This window comes from Petaurus breviceps, unplaced genomic scaffold (assembly GCF_028583685.1).
Source record: "Petaurus breviceps papuanus isolate PSGF00001 unplaced genomic scaffold, PetGlider_PUasm1.0 90750, whole genome shotgun sequence".
NCBI classification, from domain to species: Eukaryota; Metazoa; Chordata; class Mammalia; order Diprotodontia; family Petauridae; genus Petaurus; species Petaurus breviceps.
Genome location: NW_027187335.1, coordinates 13,164,606 through 13,182,489, shown reverse-complemented (window position 1 = coordinate 13,182,489; position 17,884 = coordinate 13,164,606). Strand labels below are relative to the sequence as shown.

The window sequence follows — 17,884 nt, the reverse complement described above, 5'->3', positions numbered from 1 at the left end:
CCACTTAAAACTAGCTCCTAAATTCCCAGGGTCTGAGGCTCCTCTTAGTCCTGGGACAGTAAGGGAGGATTCCCCCATAGGAACCAACAGGAAGCAATTCCCCCATCTGCCCAGATAAGACCCTGTATGCTACAGGTCCATCAGGGAGAGTCCCAGGGGAGCGTCAGGAGGTGAAGAGAGAGCTAGGTTAGCAAGCCTTACTCTAATGTCCTGGGTGGATGTGGATGTGCCCCTCAACTTCTCTGGGACATCTAGAAAGTCAGAAGAACAACACTCTGCCCAAGTCCTTGATCCCTACCCATCAAGGGTCCAAGAGTATATAGCCTGCCACTGACTGTTCACACCTAGTGCAGAGCCCTAATTTTAGAAGCTGCTTAAATGTTCAAGGTATCTAGGAAGGAAGAAGCCTGTGGCCAAAGGTCTTGTTCCTGGAAAGAGAGAGGTACTCAATATGAAGGTCATAGATAGTCCTTGGAGGGAATGAAATGGAGTGAAAAAATTGAAAGCTAAGTTTGGAAGGGGGAGTTTAGGGATCATTGAATCCCTAGGACTGTGCATAGCTGGTTAGTTATCTCCTGACCCCTGAGAAAGAGAAAGAAATATTGAGAAAGGATTTGGGGTATGTTTAAGGGGAAGTCACTCAGTAAGCATTTACTACCGTGTTTCCCCGATAATAAGACCTATCCCGAAAATAAGCCCTCCCCTTACTGTGTAAGATTCCTCTGAAATAAGCCCTCCCCCGAAAATAAGCCCTATTTAGATTGCTACTGTAGTGAAGGTGATCCCCTGCGCTACATGCTACATTATGGTACCCTCTGTATGCACCGTATTTCACCCCCCAGGTGAAACGCACGCTGCGCTCCGAGCTGCATCCAATCAGAGCTGCAGCAGTGAGCGCGTCATCCTGTTCTTTATTGAATTCATTATTGAATAAAGGTACATTTTCTTGTTCACATTTACCTGTTTATTAAAATTGCTGTCAATGTTCATTAAAATAAGCCCTCCCCTGAAAATAAGCCCTCTGGTGTTTTTCTGTCCAAAAAAAATAATAAGACAGTGTCTTATGATCGGGGAAACACGGTATATGCCAGACACTGTGCTGGGGGATACAAAGAAAGATCAAAGGCAGTCCTTGCTTTCAGGACTTCAATGGCAGGGAAGAGACAATATGCCAGAGATCTACAAACAAGAATAAATTGGAAATACTTAACCAAGGGGCAGTTAGGTGGTGCATTGGATAGAACACCAGCCCAGGAGTCAAGAAGACCTGAGTTCAAATTTGACCTTAATAGTTGTGTGACCCTGAAAAAGTCATTTAACCCTGATACTTGATAGAGAGAAGGCACTAGAATTAAGAGGGATCATGAAAATTTTCCTACTGTAGAAAGTGAGATTTTAATTGAAACCTGAAGAAACCAGGAGGCAGAGTTGTGGAATGAGAGCATTCCAAACATGGGGGACAGTCAGAGAAAATACCCAGATCTGAGAAATGGAGTGTCTTGTTTGTGGAACCGCCAAGAGGCTAGTGTCACTAGATCAAAGAGGATGGGGATGTAAGATTTAAGAAGTCCTCCTCAAAGAGTATGAGGGATATAAGATGTAAGAACACTGGAAATGGGGGAGGGGAGATAGGTTTTGAAGACTTTGAAGGATTTTGTATTTGATCCTGGAGGTGAGAGATAGTGGAGTTTATTGATAGGAGAGGTGACATGCTCAGACCTACACTTTAGAAAAATCACTTTGGTGGCTAACTGGAGGATAGACTAGAGTAAAGAGAGATCTGTGGCAAGCAGACTAATCAGCAAGCTACTGAAGTAATGCAGATGTGAGGTAATGAGGGCCTACACCAGGGGTAGTGGAAGTGTCAGAGAAAAGAAGGAGGCATATAGGGGAGATGGTGCAAAGAAGAAATGGACAGGCCTTGGCAAAAAGAAAATAGACATGGATTGGGATGAGAAAGGATGAAGAGTTGAGCAAGGAATTCAGGGTTGGGGAGGAGGAGAGGGCTTAAGAGTTAGGAAGATCTTCCCTCATCCTTGAAGGAAAATTCCCTGCAAGGACTGTGATCTTCCTATTGAGTATCTCTCACCGTTCTAGGGAATAAGACCTTTAACCACAGACTTCTTCCTTCCTAGAGACCTTGAACATTTAAGTAGCTTCTAAAATCAGGGCTCTATCTTAGGTGTGGTCAGTGGCAGGCTCGATACTCTTGGACCCTTGACGGGTAGGGATCAAGGCACTTTTCCATTGAACCAGAAGGACTGAAGCTGTGACAATCACAACTTAGAGAATAGGGATGTGAGACCTGGAGAGAAGAGGCATGGAATACAAGTCCTAGTTTCTAAGGTGGAAGGAAATAGAATTGGAGGGAGTTTCCTTCCATGTAGAAGTCAATGGGGTTAGACAAGGGGGAGAGGACTTGAAAATCCACTGGTTTTGGTCATTGAAAATTGATAATATTAGCAATAATTTGATAGGTCAGATCATGCTGTGGATAGCATGCAGGAATCAGAAGATCCAGATTCAAATCCTACTTCACTGACAATAGCTATGAAACCCTGGGCTAATAATCATTCAATCCTCAGGTAAATCTCTAAGAGTGTAAATCATAGGTGCTCTAAGATCTGCTGGTAGAAGGAGTTCTCACAAAGCATCAGATCATAGGTCCTTAAAGCATTGACAAGATGATGACAATTCACATCCTCCAAAGGTCAAGGGCACCACGGTCTAAGTTCTCATCCTTGACTTCTCAGGCTTCCTCATCTACAAATCAGTCAGTTGCCAAATTCAAAACTTTCACAGCCACCTTCCCAGTGCTATGGTGGGTGTAACAGGTCACAATCTTCATCCCTTTCCTGAACTGTTACAGTAACCGTCTACTTGCTCTCCCTGCCTCAACTCTCTATGCACCTCTGCACACAGATGCCAAGTTAACATTTCTAACCCCATCTCTAACCATCTCACTACCTTTTACAATCAACTCCACAGCCCCTTGTTAGCCTTCTTGTTGTTTAGTTGTTCAGTTGGGTCCAACTCTTCATGACCCCATTTGGGGTTTTCTTGGCAGAGATACTAGAGTGGTTTGCCTTTTCCTTCTCCAGCTCATTTTACAGATTTGGAAACTGAGGCAGACAGGGTTAAGCAATTTGCCCAGGGTCACACAGGTAGTCAGTGTCTGAAGTTAGATTTGAACTCAGGTCTTCCTGACTTTAAGCCCAGTGCTCTATCCACTGCACCACCTAGCTGCCCTTTATCACCCTAAGAATCAAATAGAAGAATTTAAAGCCCTTCACAACCTGGCTCCAACTTACCTTTCCAACATCATTATACATCACTGCTCTTCACTCTTCAATGCAACTAGATTGATCTTTCATGGTGTCCCCCAAGCTTAAGTGAATGCACACACACACACACACACACACATACACACACACACACACACACACACACACACACACACACACACACACACACACACACCCCTTTGTGCATATTTGTATCCCCTGTGCTTAGCACCACTCTTGGCACATGGTGTTGCTGTTTAGTAATTCAGTTTTGTCCCACCCTTCATGACCCCATTTGGGGTTTTCTTGGCAAAGATACTGGAGTTTGCTTTTTCCTTCTCCAGCTCATTTTACAGATGAGGAAACTGAGGAGAACAAGGTTCAGTGGTTTGCCCAGGGTCACACAGCTAGTAAGTATCTGAGGCCAGGGGCAGCTAGGTGGCAGAGTGAATAGAGCACCAGCCTTGGAGTCAGGAGGGCCTGAGTTCAAATGCAGCCTCAGACACTTAACACAGAAACTAACCATGTGACCTTAGGCAAGTCACTTATCCCCAATTGCCCTGCTTTCCCCCCTCCAAAAAGCAAAACAAAAAAAATTATCTGAGTCCAGATTTGAACTCAGGTCTCTCTGACTGCAGGCACAGCACTCTATCTGCCCTTGGCACATAGCATGTACTTAATACATTTTTTTTATTCATTCATTCATTCATTCATTCCCTGTACTTGTGTTCCCAGGCTTCTGCTCCTTATGGAAGACATTGATTAGCCTCTGGTCTCTGTCACCAGAGCACTGTTTGTACAGGTTTTGAAGTGTCAGGCACTCACAGTGCAGGACAACATACAGAATGTTCAGGGACTTTAGGCCACTTCTATGTTCCTTCTCTCTACTCCTGTCTGAGTATGGTAGAGAAGTCCCCCAGTGTGTCCTAGAGGTTCCCCTTCCTGTCCCCAGCCCTGTCCTTGTGACCTGTTGCACTCTGGCTATGTGCTGTGGGTGGGGCTGCCCTCACCCTACCTTCCCAGGAGATCGATGTCATTTCCAGGAGAAAGAGACAACCGACCCAGGGGAAGGGTAGCTGGTGATATCATTGGTGGAAGGCTCCCACTGTCCTCTTACAGCCCCCAGGGAGGAAAAACCAGCCTAACAGGAAATTGGAGCCAGAATCTTGGGGGGAGGGGGAGAGGCTGGGAGGGAGGGAGAAGATGGTGGAGGAGGAAGGAGCCCAGCTGCGCTCTGGGCCAGTGCTAGGAGAGGGTGTGGCTCACACCAACCTTGTGCCCAGGTGCCACACTCTCTAGCTAGACTAGGGAAGGACTGGAGCAAGCCCTTTGTCTGTATATTCAGTTGACTTATCCAGAGCATGCCCCACCCCCCACCTTCCCTAAACTGTGTGTATGTGCAGTCACTCAGGGCTGATCTCTCACTATTCTGTGGGAAGAGGAGAGTCAGGGTGGGAAAAGGAAATCTAGAGATGATCAGATAGAGCAGGTTTCTCTCTTCCCTGCTCTGTTCTGCCCCAGGTCACTAAGCATTTATTAAACATTTTCTGTACCAGGATACAAAAAAAAAAAAAAGCAAAAACTTGGCCCCTGTCCTAAAGAATTCCATGCATTCTAATGCATGGATTCTTAACCTGGGGTCCCTAGTCCCCAAAGGGAGCCTTAGATTTCTAGACCTCCATGAATTTGGATGAGAAAAAAATATATTTGCATTAATCTGTAACTGAAGTGTAACATTCCCCTCAACTATTTAAAACCTTAATTCTGAGAAGGGTTCCATGTGTTTCATGAGACTGATAAAGGGGTCTATGACACACACAAAAAGTTAAGCACCTTGTTCTCATGGAATTCCTGTCCTTCTTTGGAGCCTCCTTCAGCTCCCCTCCCCAACCCCCCAGCTCCCACACCTCTTGGATCTGGTTGGCAGACCGAGAACTGACCATAGCCTGCAGAGGCACAGTGGGAAAGTAGGGCAGTGCGGTTGGATCCCCAGCCTGGGACTTAGTCAGGAAGATTTGGGCTTCATTCCCACTTTAGATGACTTAGGATCTGTGTTAAAGTGGTTTTGCCTTTCTTTGTGTCCCCAGCACATAGTAATAAATGGTAAAAAAAAAAAAAAAAAAAAAAAAAAATCAGTGAATGCCTATTGACTGCCTGGCTATATAAATATCAGTCTTTATAGGGAAAGAAGTGGAAAACTAGGGGAAGCCACCAAAAAACCCTCTACTCTCATTTCCTAGAATCCTCAAGAAGACATCAAATTCACCACTTTCCCAACCAGTCATGCTCCCTTTTCTTCCTCATTTCTGGAGTCAGTAAATATTTATTAAGTACCTATTATGCTTCTAGGCTCTGGGCTGGGTGCTGGGGATAAAAACGTGAAAGATAGCTCCTGCCCTCAAGAAACTTACAACCTAATGGGGGAATACAACACTAAAAAGAAACGCTATACATGGAGGGAATAGGATGAGGAAGTACCAAGAAGCTGAAGGGATGACTGGCCTTCGGACCTTTAAATGGAAGTTCTGGGAGGAGCTCTCCACTCCCACCCTCCTATCAGAAAGAGGTGCCCAGGGGCAGATATACTGATGGGGTGTGGGCACCAGGACTGAAATGCTCTGGCACAAGAAGAGAATTCTTACCTCCCAAGGTAGCACCACCTAATTATCACTGTGGCTGCCTGTAAGTCCTTCCTAATACTTAGCCTCTTCCCCAGTATGTTCCTAGTCTTGAAGTTTGACAGCTGACCCCAAATCTTAATGCTGGTTCCTAGACATGCATGTACATGAGCATTAATTTACATTCATGTAGCACTTTAAAATTTTTGAGGATCAGAACAGATCAGTTATTAGGCTTCAAGAACATCAGTTAGCTCCCTCTGACAGCTACCTGGGAAGGAAGGTGTCCCAGGCCTATCTTTCTTCCTTAAGAGCATTCTTGGCATCTGTCTCAGCTGGAAAGAGCCCAAGATTCTCTCTTCCATAATTCCTCCTGGCAGGCCCTGGAGGAGCCTGGCATCTTGGATCAGAGCATGATGAAATGAAAATACTTATTAATTAAAGAGAGATGATAGAGGATGTCTTTAAAAAGTGAGCTACTAGGAGCTGGCACTGGGAAGACATGTTGTCTTCTCTCCTACAGAGAGTTCCAAGTCCACATATCATGGTACTGATGTGGTTTAAGGGGTTCAGGAACCTCTCAAGGACTAAAATACTGGACAGGGTCATCTGGAATGAATTCATGGACTCAAGCATTCTTTAAGTCAAGATGGCAAAGGTTTATTGTAACACCAATATGGTTGACAGAGCTCCTTAAGGAATTTGCCACCTAACAGGAATGATGCTAAAGCTTATATGGGGAAAGTAGTAGATTGTCTGGCAGATATGCTCAGTAGGAGATAACTTACAGCCTTGGTCACAGGTGCCATTTACCTCTGGAAACCAGGGGAAAGGGTTTCTCAGGGGTGTACTTTTGGTCTGTTATGCCTGTAGCAAGATAGCTTTGAGAGTTGATGACTATAGCTTGACCTCTAGATTGAATACAATAACTTTGGGAATCAATACATGATAATTCTGTGGTCACAAAATAGTCCTGTTTTTACAAGATAATTTGTTCAGAGGTCAGCTTGTTCTTGTGATGGGGAAAAATAGTTTATCTTTCTGGGGCCCACTCATAAGTTACTGCTAGGCATAGTGTCTTTGGGCTGGGGAGAAAACTGTCAGGGATAGTGTTTTGAGGGTAGGGAGAAATGTGATCTTGGAATTGGGGTCCAAGCACAAACACCCAAGCATCCAATCAGTACTCATGGCTGATTTAAATCATAGGCCTTAACCTAAGGGGGGAGCCTGGGCCATTGCTCTGTGCCCAAGAGGACAAAGCAGCAGAGGTTTGAAATATCCTTGGGGGAGGGGAGGAAGAGGAAGAGAAGCAGTGCCAGCCCAACTTTGGCATGACTATCAAACTCCACCCAAAGACCTGAAAGATAACTATAGCTTGTTTCCTCTCTTCAGTGGGAAGTCCCTGAAGGAAAGAATAGGACCTCGTTCCAACACACTCCCCAGTGATTCAGCATTGGCCAGTGGTAAGATCCCATTGGCTGACAGGAACACCTCATTTCCATCCTGCCCAAGACCTACCCTGAAGCTAATGCTATCCATCAGTGGATTCCTGTGCCAGTTCTAGAGCCTACAGGCTAAAGGCCATCCCCAAGCCTAGCTGGTCTAAATGAAATAGGAAAAATGATGGAATGCAAGAACTCCCTTCTCATCTCCTGGCCCTGTCCAACCTAAAGACCAGGCTACATTCCAGCTGGGTGGGCTGCAATCTTCTGCACTAGGGGTAGGGCTGAGGCTGGAAAGGAGAGAAATCTCATGTTTCCACAAATAGCAGTCATTCTTAACTCCAGGTGGGGGGAGGGGAAGAGGGGGAAGGACATTCAACCAGGGAGGAACAAACATCAATATAGATGGTTTGATAACACTGGGAAACTAAAGAACTTCCCTAAACAATGAAAAGGAGAAAGAGAGAGAGAGAGAGAGAGAGAGAGAGAGAGAGAGAGAGAGAGAGAGAAGGAAGGAAGGAAGGAAGGAAGGAAGGAAGGAAGGAAGGAAGGAAGGAAGGAAGGAAGGAAAAAAGAAAGGAAGGAAGAAAGGAAGAAAAAAGAGAAAGGAAGAAAGAAAGAAAGAAAGAAAGAAAGAAAGAAAGAAAGAAAGAAAGAAAGAAAGAAAGAAAGAAAGAAAGAAAGAAAGAAAGAAAGAAAGAAAAAGAAAGAAAGGGAAGGAAGGAAGGAAAGAAGGAAGGAAGGAAGGAAGGAAGGAAGGAAGGAAGGAAGGAAGGAAGGAAGGAAGGAAGGAAGGAAGGAAGGAAGGAAAGAAGGAAGGAAGGAAAGAAAAAGGGAAAGAAAGAGAAGGAAGGAAAGAAGAAAAAAGAAAGGAAGAAAAGAAAACCCATTGCTGCAGCCCTTCAAACTTTTTCTGCTCTGTGTTTATTCTCAGGAAAATAAGGATATGGAAGACATAGGATCATGAATCTAGAGCTGGAGGGAATTTCATATACCTTAGATGAAGTTCAACCACCTTATTTTATAAATGAGGAGACTGAGGCCCTAGAAGGTTAAATGATTTGCCCCAAGTCATACCAGGTAGTAATTGTCAGAGGTGTAATTTGAACCCAGAACTTTACAGAGCAGGAAGTTTTAAAGTCATGTCTTAAATGAGTGATAGAACTTAGATGAAGAACAGTGAAGTGGCACAATGGAGAGAGCACCAGGCCTGGAGTGAGGAAGACCTGAGTTCAAATCCAGATTCAGACACTTACTAGCTGTGTGAGCCTGGGCAAGTCACTTAACTCTATTTGCCTCACTTTTCTCATCTGTAAAATGATCTGGAAAAGGAAATGGCAAATCCGGTATCTCTGCCAAGAGGTCATGAAGAGTCCGACACAACAGAAAAATGACTGAAAAACAACAACAGAAATTAGGTAAGGATTTAGAATTTAAAAGAGGAAATGAAAACTTTGTAGGCAAAGGAAAATACATAAGGAGATTGGTATTCACATAGTGGGCCTTACAAGAGCTAGAGGTCTCATGTGGGCTACTATTGGGACATGAATTTGGAAAGGTAGATCGAGACCAGAATTTATAGTATCTTGAATCCCAACCTAAGTATTTTGAACATTATCTGCCAGTGAGTCAGGGGATTGACTAAAAGTTGGCTTGATGGTCAGAGTGCTAGGAGGCAGAGAGACCCGAGTTCAGAATCCTCCCTCAGACACTTATTAACTGTAGGACACTAAGCAAGTCTCTGACTCAGTTTCCTCATTTGTAAAATGAGGTTAATAACAGTATCTAACACACAAGGTTATAGTGTGGATCAAAGGAGATAATATATGTAAAGTGCTATAAAAAGCACTATGTAAATACTAGCTATTATTATTATTATTGTTATTTTTATTATTTTGTCTTGGGATTGGGCATGGTGGAGTAATGTGTCTAGAGCAGGGGTGGGAAACATTTTCCTGTTGGAAGGTCGCATTAATATTTAGCTGTAATCGAGTAAGACTAAATTCAAGAAACTTCAATTAGATATATTTAAAAATGTACATTATTTTGTAAAAATCTAACTACTATGTACTTGATAATTTAAAAAATGAAAACTATTTACTAATTTTAAAGTTAACTAACCTCTTAATGACTTTGTTGTGCCTGCTTTTTGTTGGAAAGCATTTGAATCTTTGGTTGCAGCATGGAGGTCCAAAGTTTCAGTTCATCCTCTAGATGGGTAGCGGTCATTTGTAACCTTAAGAGCATCTTGATTTGGGTGAGGTAGGAGAATGTAGATTCACAGCAATAAGTGGTAGAAAAGCAAGAAAGCATTGTGACCATATGTTGCCAAAGGTGTGAGTGTTCTACTGCATTTTTCCATATTTCAGTTGCATCTTTCTTAGTATCAAACAATGACTTTAAAATGTCATCGACTAAGAGCTCAATTCATTCCATCTATAGCTCTTTAGGTGCCTCGTTGATATCACCTAGGTGAGGCAGAAATGCTCATTTGAGTGTAATATCATGATTCTCAAAGTCAGTGAATCTTTCATTGTATTCTCCAATTAATAGGCCTCCAACAGCTGCCTGTTCTTCAAATGATCTGTATATATCATCCTGCTCATCAATGACCTTTGCTAACTGTGGGGAATATTCATCTAAAATTTCCTTTTGAAGAAGTGTTCTGAAAAAAGATAGCTTTTTTTCAAAATCCTTAGATTTTTTTGCCATATATCACATATATAGACTTAAGTTTTGCCTTGCAGAGAAATATTCAAGTAGTTTTGATTTGGCATGGTGTCACACAGAAATGTGAATTTACATAGAAATTTTCTTTCAATAATCCACATTGATGATTCTGTTCTTCATAAAATTTAACTCTCTGTTCTCTCAGAGATAAAATTTTGGCTGACACCTGTCTGTCGCTGCAATAGCCAATGCACTTTAGAATAATATGACAAATCCACACGGAATACCTCATCGTTCAGCTTTAACATGTCATGAAACGGACGATGTCATTTTGCATTTGCGTGAATATAGTTAACAATACTTATAAAGTGTCACTTAAAATATTAGCCTTAGAACAGAGATTTTGCTGATGGAAAATACAATGAAAAGAAATGAAAGGAGCCAGCTAAGTGGCACAGTGAATAGAGCACCAGCCCTGGAGTCAGGACGACTGAGTTCAAATCAAGCCTCAGACACTTAACATTTACTAGCCGTGTGACCTTGGGCAAGTCACTTAACCCCAATTGCCCTGCCTTACCCCCTCCAAAAAGCAAAAAGAAAAGAAAAGAAATGAGAGCATCTGGATCTGTTAATACTTTTTTTACCTGTGCAATAATGTTTTCTTATCATGAAAAGTATACCATCTGTACATACACTCACTAAATGTACCAAATTCAGTCCAACTTCTCGACCCTTATCTTGAAAGTTGTTGATCTCTATTCCCCATGTTCTATTATTCTCAAGAGTGCCCAAAGCGAGCAACTCTTAATAACAAAGAAAGTCTTCTGTTATGACCGGAATGAAGTATAAAACCTGTTACGTTAGTAGTATTAGTTGATTTATCCAAAGCACTTGAATAATATATATTTTCCTTTTGAAGTATAGCATGAAGTTGTTCTGTTAAGTTGAAGCCTAATTCATGCTGCTGGTCAGTTATAGTTCTCCTTGAAAGAGGCAGTTGTTTCTACTTTGAAACATTATAGGGGTCTAAGCATCCTACAGCTTCGACAATGCATTTTTCACAATTTCTGCATAGCTGAATTTTTCCTGAGTGTATAAGTTACTTTGTAAGTTATTTTAGTGGCATGATTTCCAGTCTCATTGCTGCTTAAAAGAATTTTCTTTTGCTTTTCATCTTTTAATTTCTGTAATACAACCTTTCACAATTTTCCCTCTAATTTAAAATATTTGTAGTTCTCTTATCTTTAGTAGAAACAAGATAATATTGCAATTCCCAAACCTCATTAAAAAAATCTGTTTTCTTCCTTCAGTGTTCTCTTGGTCTTCTTTGACGTGATAGGCCGTTAAGCAGACAGAATTTTTAAAATACCGTCAAGCTGTGCAACTATTCACAAATTCCATTTCAAACAGAAACACAGCACACAATTGTCAAAAACTGATAACAGACTGGTGTACTGAACCCCCATAAACTCTCACCAGCCAGCGTTTTTCGTCAGTGGAAGTCAGAACTAAATAATGAGCATAGCAGCTGTCAATTTAGCCCTTATGGCTTACTAATGTTCTAATTGCACCAGTCAATCTGAGGGGATTATTTGTTAAAACTTATTTTATTCTTTAGTATTTTAAATACAATCATTTTTTAAAATAAAATAATACATAAATTAACAAAAATGTTAATAAAAATAAAAGGATTTGTTCTGTAAATTTTGGATTCAGTCAAAAGACTGCACTTAAGGACCTAGAAGGCCATATGTGTCCTTAAGGCCACAGTTTCCCCACCCCTGGTCTAGAGTAATACTTTAGGAAATAATCTGCCAGAGCTAACCAAAAACTACAAGCCCAGCCTTTACAATGTTGGCAGAGCCCTCCCTAGCAGACTTCTTCTTCCCTCCCACCACAGCCACCACTGTTTTATGCCTTAAATCACCTCTCCCCAGTTATTGTAGAAATTGCTCTCAGTGTCTCCAGTTTTCATTCTATAATCATCCTTCCCTTCTTGCTAGCTGAGCCTCCCTAGTGCATAATCCCAGCACTGGCTGGTGGAGAAGCCTTCAATAATTCCCTATTGCCTGCTAAATAAAGATGTCACTCATCCACCTGGCATTCACCACCTGCCAGGTTCTGCCCAGTTTCTTTTCACACTAATCCCCTTTAAATGCCATGTGCTCCAGTCAAATTGAACTATTCACCATTCCTCAAATATGAATCACCTTTTCCTGCTTCTATGTGTTTTGCCTATACCATCCATCCACCCTCCCTAGAATGATATACACAGAGACATACACCTTTTATCCATTAAAATCTAATTGATGAAAAACATTTTTATTAATCAAGTTGATTCTCCCAACCCAAATACCATGTCTTCCACAGGGTGGAAGATCAGCTCCAGCAGAGATCCATTCACAAACATATTTGTTTATGCCAAGAAGGAAGGGAGGAAACAAACATTAATTAGGTACCTACTATGTGCCAGGCACTGTGTTAACCATTTTCCAAATATCTAATTTGATCCTCACAACAACCCTGAGATATGGGTGCTGTTATGATTCCCCCATTTTTCAGCTGAGAAAACTGAGGCAGGCAGAGGTTTAAGTGACTTGCCCAGGGTCACACAGCTGATAAGTGTCTGAGGTCAGATTTGAACTCATGTCTTCCTGATTCTAGACCTGCTCATATGGCACTTTGTTTATTTGTCATAAGCCATCCCAGTGGATAGAGCCCTGGACCTGGGGTCAGGAAGACCTGAGTTCAAATCTGACCTCAGACACTAACTGTGTGACCCTAGGAAAATCACTTAACCCTGTTTGCCTATGTTTCCTCATCTGTAAAATGAGCTGGAGAAGGAAAAGGCAAACCACTCCAGCATCTTTGCCAAGAAAAGCCCAAAAAGGGTGACAAAGACTCTGACATAACTGAGAAAAGGACTAAACAACAATCATGAAGATGCTGAGGAAGTGTGATATGGTGCAAAGGGCTCTGGAATGGGAGTCAGGAGTCTCCTGGCTATTTCCACTCTCCTCTTGTCCCTATCTCATGAACAACAATTTGTTGGGTATATTACTGTGGCAGCCCCTTTCATATATGAGTTGGACTAGACCACTGAATCACTGATTTAGAACCAGAAGGGACCTCAAAGGCTGTCTAGTCCAAACTTACTATATAGACAAAGAACTAATGCCTGGAAAGGTTAAATAACTTATCCACAGCTATTAAGATTCAAATCCAGGTCTCTCAACTCAAGCTCACTGTCCTCTAGAACATGTTGCTTCTCAGCAAGATGACCCCTGAAGTCCCTTCAAGTTCCCAGATGCTGTGAGTCTGTGATTCATCCAACCTTGTCCTTACATCTGTACACTTCTGCAGACAATTGAGTGATACAGTGGATGGGGTACTGGGCTCAGAGTCAGAAAGACCTGAATCTCAAAGCTGCCTCAGATACTTGCTAGTTGGATGGCCTGACCAAGTCACTTAAACCTCCCTATGCCTCAGTTTCCTCATCTGTAAAATGGGGATAACACCTCTCTCATAGGTTGCAATGTTCAAATAAGATAACATATGCAAAGTGTTTTGCTTTAAAATTATATATATATATATATATATATATATATATATATATATATATATATGCGAGCTGTTATTATTTATTTATCCCTTATTCCCAAAAAACACACTTACCTTGCTTCTACCTACTGAAATCCTTCTCTTCCATTAAGACCCCAACTCAGATGCCTCCTCCTCCAGAAAGCCTTTCCTGATTACCACCCCACTTCCTCCTCCTCCTTCTCCTTCCTACCTTGACTTATCCCAGCTAGGTAGCACAACCACTTGAGTACCCAACCTGGAGCCAGAAGACTTAAGTTTAAATCCAGCCTTAGATATGTTAGTTATGTGACCCTGGGAAAGTCCCTGAGACATCTGTCTCAGTTTCCTCATCTATAAAATGAGGATAATAATAGCACCTACCTCCCAGAGTTATTGTGACGATCATATTTGTAAAGTGCTTAGCGCAATGCCTCAAAAATAGTATGTGCTTAAAAATGCTTGCTTCCTTTCCATCCTTCTAGCTGATAATGAGTTCTTCCACCTTTGGTACCAATCACATTCTTTCTGTATCTTGCTTATTTGTTTACATATCTACAGAGACCCCCGGGTGGTTCTAACACCCAGCAGGGTTCCAGGTACTATACCATGACTTGACCCTTAAAAGCACCAGGTGGTTAATTAATCACTAGCAGCCAATCACTGGCACCTCATACTGTGTCCTAGAAAAGCCAGGTGGCAATCCAGATAAGGGACCCTATAAATATGAGCTCCCAACTCCCCTGAGCTTCTCTGCTCCATCACCCCAACCACCACAGAAGCAACAACTGTTCACAATCTCTTTGAGAATGTCTCCTATAATAAAGCTTGTTTGCACTGCTTACAGCTAATCAGTCTCTGTATTTGTTCTCAGTATCTATTAAACTGATTTCAAAAAAATATCATATTCCTCTCTTAGACTATAAGCACTTCAAGGGCAAGAGCTCTGTGTTTGGAGGGGGATGGGGCAGGCAGGGAGGTGTCCAATCTTCCTGTCCCCAGTGGCTCTAAAACAATAATTTGCAAGGCAGGTGCAAATCTGCATTGGTAGAGGGAATTTTCTAATTGGGAATTCTCTATCCCATTGAAACATTGAAATCACAGGTCCAGTCCAAATTGCTTTTTTAATTAAGAAGAAAAAACTTAATACCATCCTTGCAAATAAAAGGCACTCTTTTTTTTCCTGGCTCACAGAAAGATGCTAGGACAGTGTCAAATCTCTGCAGTTCTTCCATCTTCCCCTTGACTTTTGAAGAATAAACCTAGTTAAAAGCATGAAAAGAACACTTAACAAAATTCTTATAGTTGAACTATGTTTAATAAACCACGTGGTATCGCAAAATGATTGACATGCACATAATAATAGAAATATAGAAGGTAGTGAGTGAGAAAGGGAACTCCCAGAGAAGATCTGAACATGGGGGCTCTGGAGTCAGAGATTGTCTTATTATTTCCCCATAATTCAAAGCCTAGTCTTTTTTCACACCTTCAGAAATCAGAATTTAGGAAAGAAAAGTCTGTTTTCTGTACCTGACTTGTTCATAGACATTGAGATCTCCCTCACTGTTCCATTGATTAATTAGTGTGACCCACCATAGTGGTCCATGACTATTACCCCTGATAACTCCAAGCTGAGGCTGATAGATCGCTTGAGACTGGGACTTCTGAGTTGCCAGAGAAATAAATCCGATTGGGTTTCTACTGCGGTGAACCCAAATCCCAGTGAGGGGAGGGTCGAACTGGCCCCAGCTGGAAATGCAACAGGTCAAAATTTCCATGCCCAACCGCTGTGATATTGGATCCATGAATGGCCGTAGCATTTTTAGCCTGGGTGAGTCTCAAAAAAATTTTTTTTGGTAACTAGTGTGATACCCTGTTTTCTCCAAGTTTGCAGACAGCAGAGCCATGAGGCAGGTACAGGATGTTATTATTGAATCTGCAGCAAAAAAAGGTCACTTCAGAAGCCCAACCCCCCCCCCACCTCACCCTACCCACCACCAAGAGTATAACCTACAAGCATCCTCTGCCACACATGAAAACATAGCCCCAGGTGAAGTTACAGGATGTACTTAATGTGCTAAGAAAAAAGTTATAATTTGGGAGATACATCCTTCAGCAGCCAAAATATAGGCTGTAAAATTGCAAATGAAGCCTTCCAGAGACCTGAGACTATAGAAAGTCCATAGCCGCCAGGTCAGCCAGCTCCAAGCTCCCCACAGCCTCCTCCGCTCGTCACCTCAGATGTCAGGGCTTTTCACTTATCCAGGGAATGGAGTTACAGGACCAACTCCCCTTTGGCTCAACCGAGTTTGGAGGCGGAGGGAGGGGAGGCGCGCGGGGTGGAAAAAGGAGAGTGGGGGGAGGGATTAGGAAAGAAGAGGAATAGGTAGATCCTGAACTGCCCTCAGGTAGGTAGGTTGCACAAATTGCCAAAGGAAGAGCTTGCTGTCAGGTCGATTAAATTAGCTAGTGTCTCCCCAGCAACCATATCCTGATTGGCTCAAGTATTCCAAGCTCCTGGGCAAACTGTGGTGCCCCTCTTCCCACCAGAAAGAGGGTGCAAGAGATTCGTGTCTCAGAGGCTTGGCTGCCTTGGGGGGGGGGGGGAGGGTTGTAAAGCTGTGGTAGGAATTGATTATAAAATTGGAACAAAGTGATAGCAAAACTCCATTGTTGGGGCTGGAATTGTTGGGTATTACTTAAACTTTTCACGACCTTGAAACTGAGCTTCTGAATCCAAAATACCATCCAGCTCCCTCAGGGTAATTTCTAAATGGGTGTTTGTTTCATAGGTTACCTTGACCAAAGAATCGACCAGCCAGCCGGCCGGTGGTGAGCCTCTCTAAATTTAGCTAAATTTATCTGTATGGTCGGCCTAAAGCACACATCTAACGATGTTCTTCCCCCTGGTTAAAAATCTCCAGTGTCTCTCTATCGCCTCTAGGACAAAACAGAAATTCCTTACCTAGGTTTCAATCCCACCACCTCTGACACTCACTAGCTGTGTGGCATTTATTCCTTCTAGGGCTCAGGGACATCATCTGTAAAACAGATAATATCTCTAGAACGATAGCTCAGGGCTTTTACGAGAGTCAAATGAAATATATATACAAGTGTATAAGCAAATCTTATAATGCTGTATAAATGTCGTGTGTTCTTATTGTTGTTTGTATTATTACTACCATTACATTTTGTAGATGCCAGTATATAATTCAGGCTGACCATCTGTTTCCCCTGATCTCAGTACCTGACATGCCCACCATCTTTTCCAATTGTACTTTTCCTTTATGGGTATAATTAGAATGCCACTATAAGACCTTGCACACTATTGACATAGTCTCAGAGAACCTAGGATCAACTGCATTCAATTCAATTCAGTTCAATCCAAATGCCTACTGTGTGCAAGGCACCGTGTTAAGTGTTGGGAAGCCAAGACAAAGATGAATCAGCTGGTGCTTCAAAGAGAAATAAAAGGAGGCTGTGTGGGCTGGTTTACATTTGGGAAATTGCATGGAGCTTTCAATAACCCCAGACAGCAACTCCCTAATATAAAGTTTGGTTTTTTTTAACCCCAAGTTCTCCCTGTGCTGCATCACAGGGAAGCACAAATACAGGTGGCCTGAAGGGCAGTAGAAAGACTTAAGGTGGGGGTGGGCAGCTGTGGGTTAGTGAGGATGAAGCCATTTAGGAAATGAATGATTGGAAAAGGAAGTAAGCATGTCAGGTACTGAGTGGGCAGCCTGAGGGCTACACTGCTAACCACAAAATGTCCAAAGACTTGGTAGAAATACTTCAGTATTATCAATAGAGCATCTGTACAAGAATTATTGGGGGGAGGACAGGTGGACAAAACACAAGAGAAAGTATAGATGGGCTGTAGATATACCTGGACTGGGCATCCATATCAGTAAGACACAGACAGAGATATAGAGAAAGAGACAGAGGCAGAAAAAGGCGGGAAGGAGGAGAGACAGAGATAGGAACAGAAAAGAGTAAGAGGAGAAAGAGAGGGAGTAACAAAGATAGAAAGAGAAATGGGAGGGAGGGGGGAAGGACAGAGATAGAAAAGAGAGGTAGACAGAGGTAGGAGGCAGTGTGTATGTGGGGGACAGAGAGAGACAGAGACAGAGAGAGGGGGGGGCGCTTGGGATACTAATATAAGCAAGTAAGAAAAGGACATATCCTATAATGTAGGAAGACAGCAAGTAAAGGGGAAGTAGAATGAGGAGGGAGGAAAGAAAGGTACCCAAACGAGCCCAATGAAGCAGTCAGTCAGTCAGCTACTATGTAT

At 42.5% G+C, this 17,884-nt stretch overlaps 1 long non-coding RNA gene across 1 annotated transcript; it reads right to left on the bottom strand.

Annotated features, from left to right (window-relative positions):
- Positions 1–14,700: 14,700 nt before the first annotated feature.
- LOC138145795 (uncharacterized) lies at positions 14,701–15,882 on the bottom strand. Its single transcript, XR_011164321.1, has 2 exons — positions 15,757–15,882; positions 14,701–14,855 (listed from the first exon to the last, which is right to left on the bottom strand). It is a non-coding gene; the product is annotated as an uncharacterized lncRNA (long non-coding RNA).
- Positions 15,883–17,884: the final 2,002 nt, after the last annotated feature.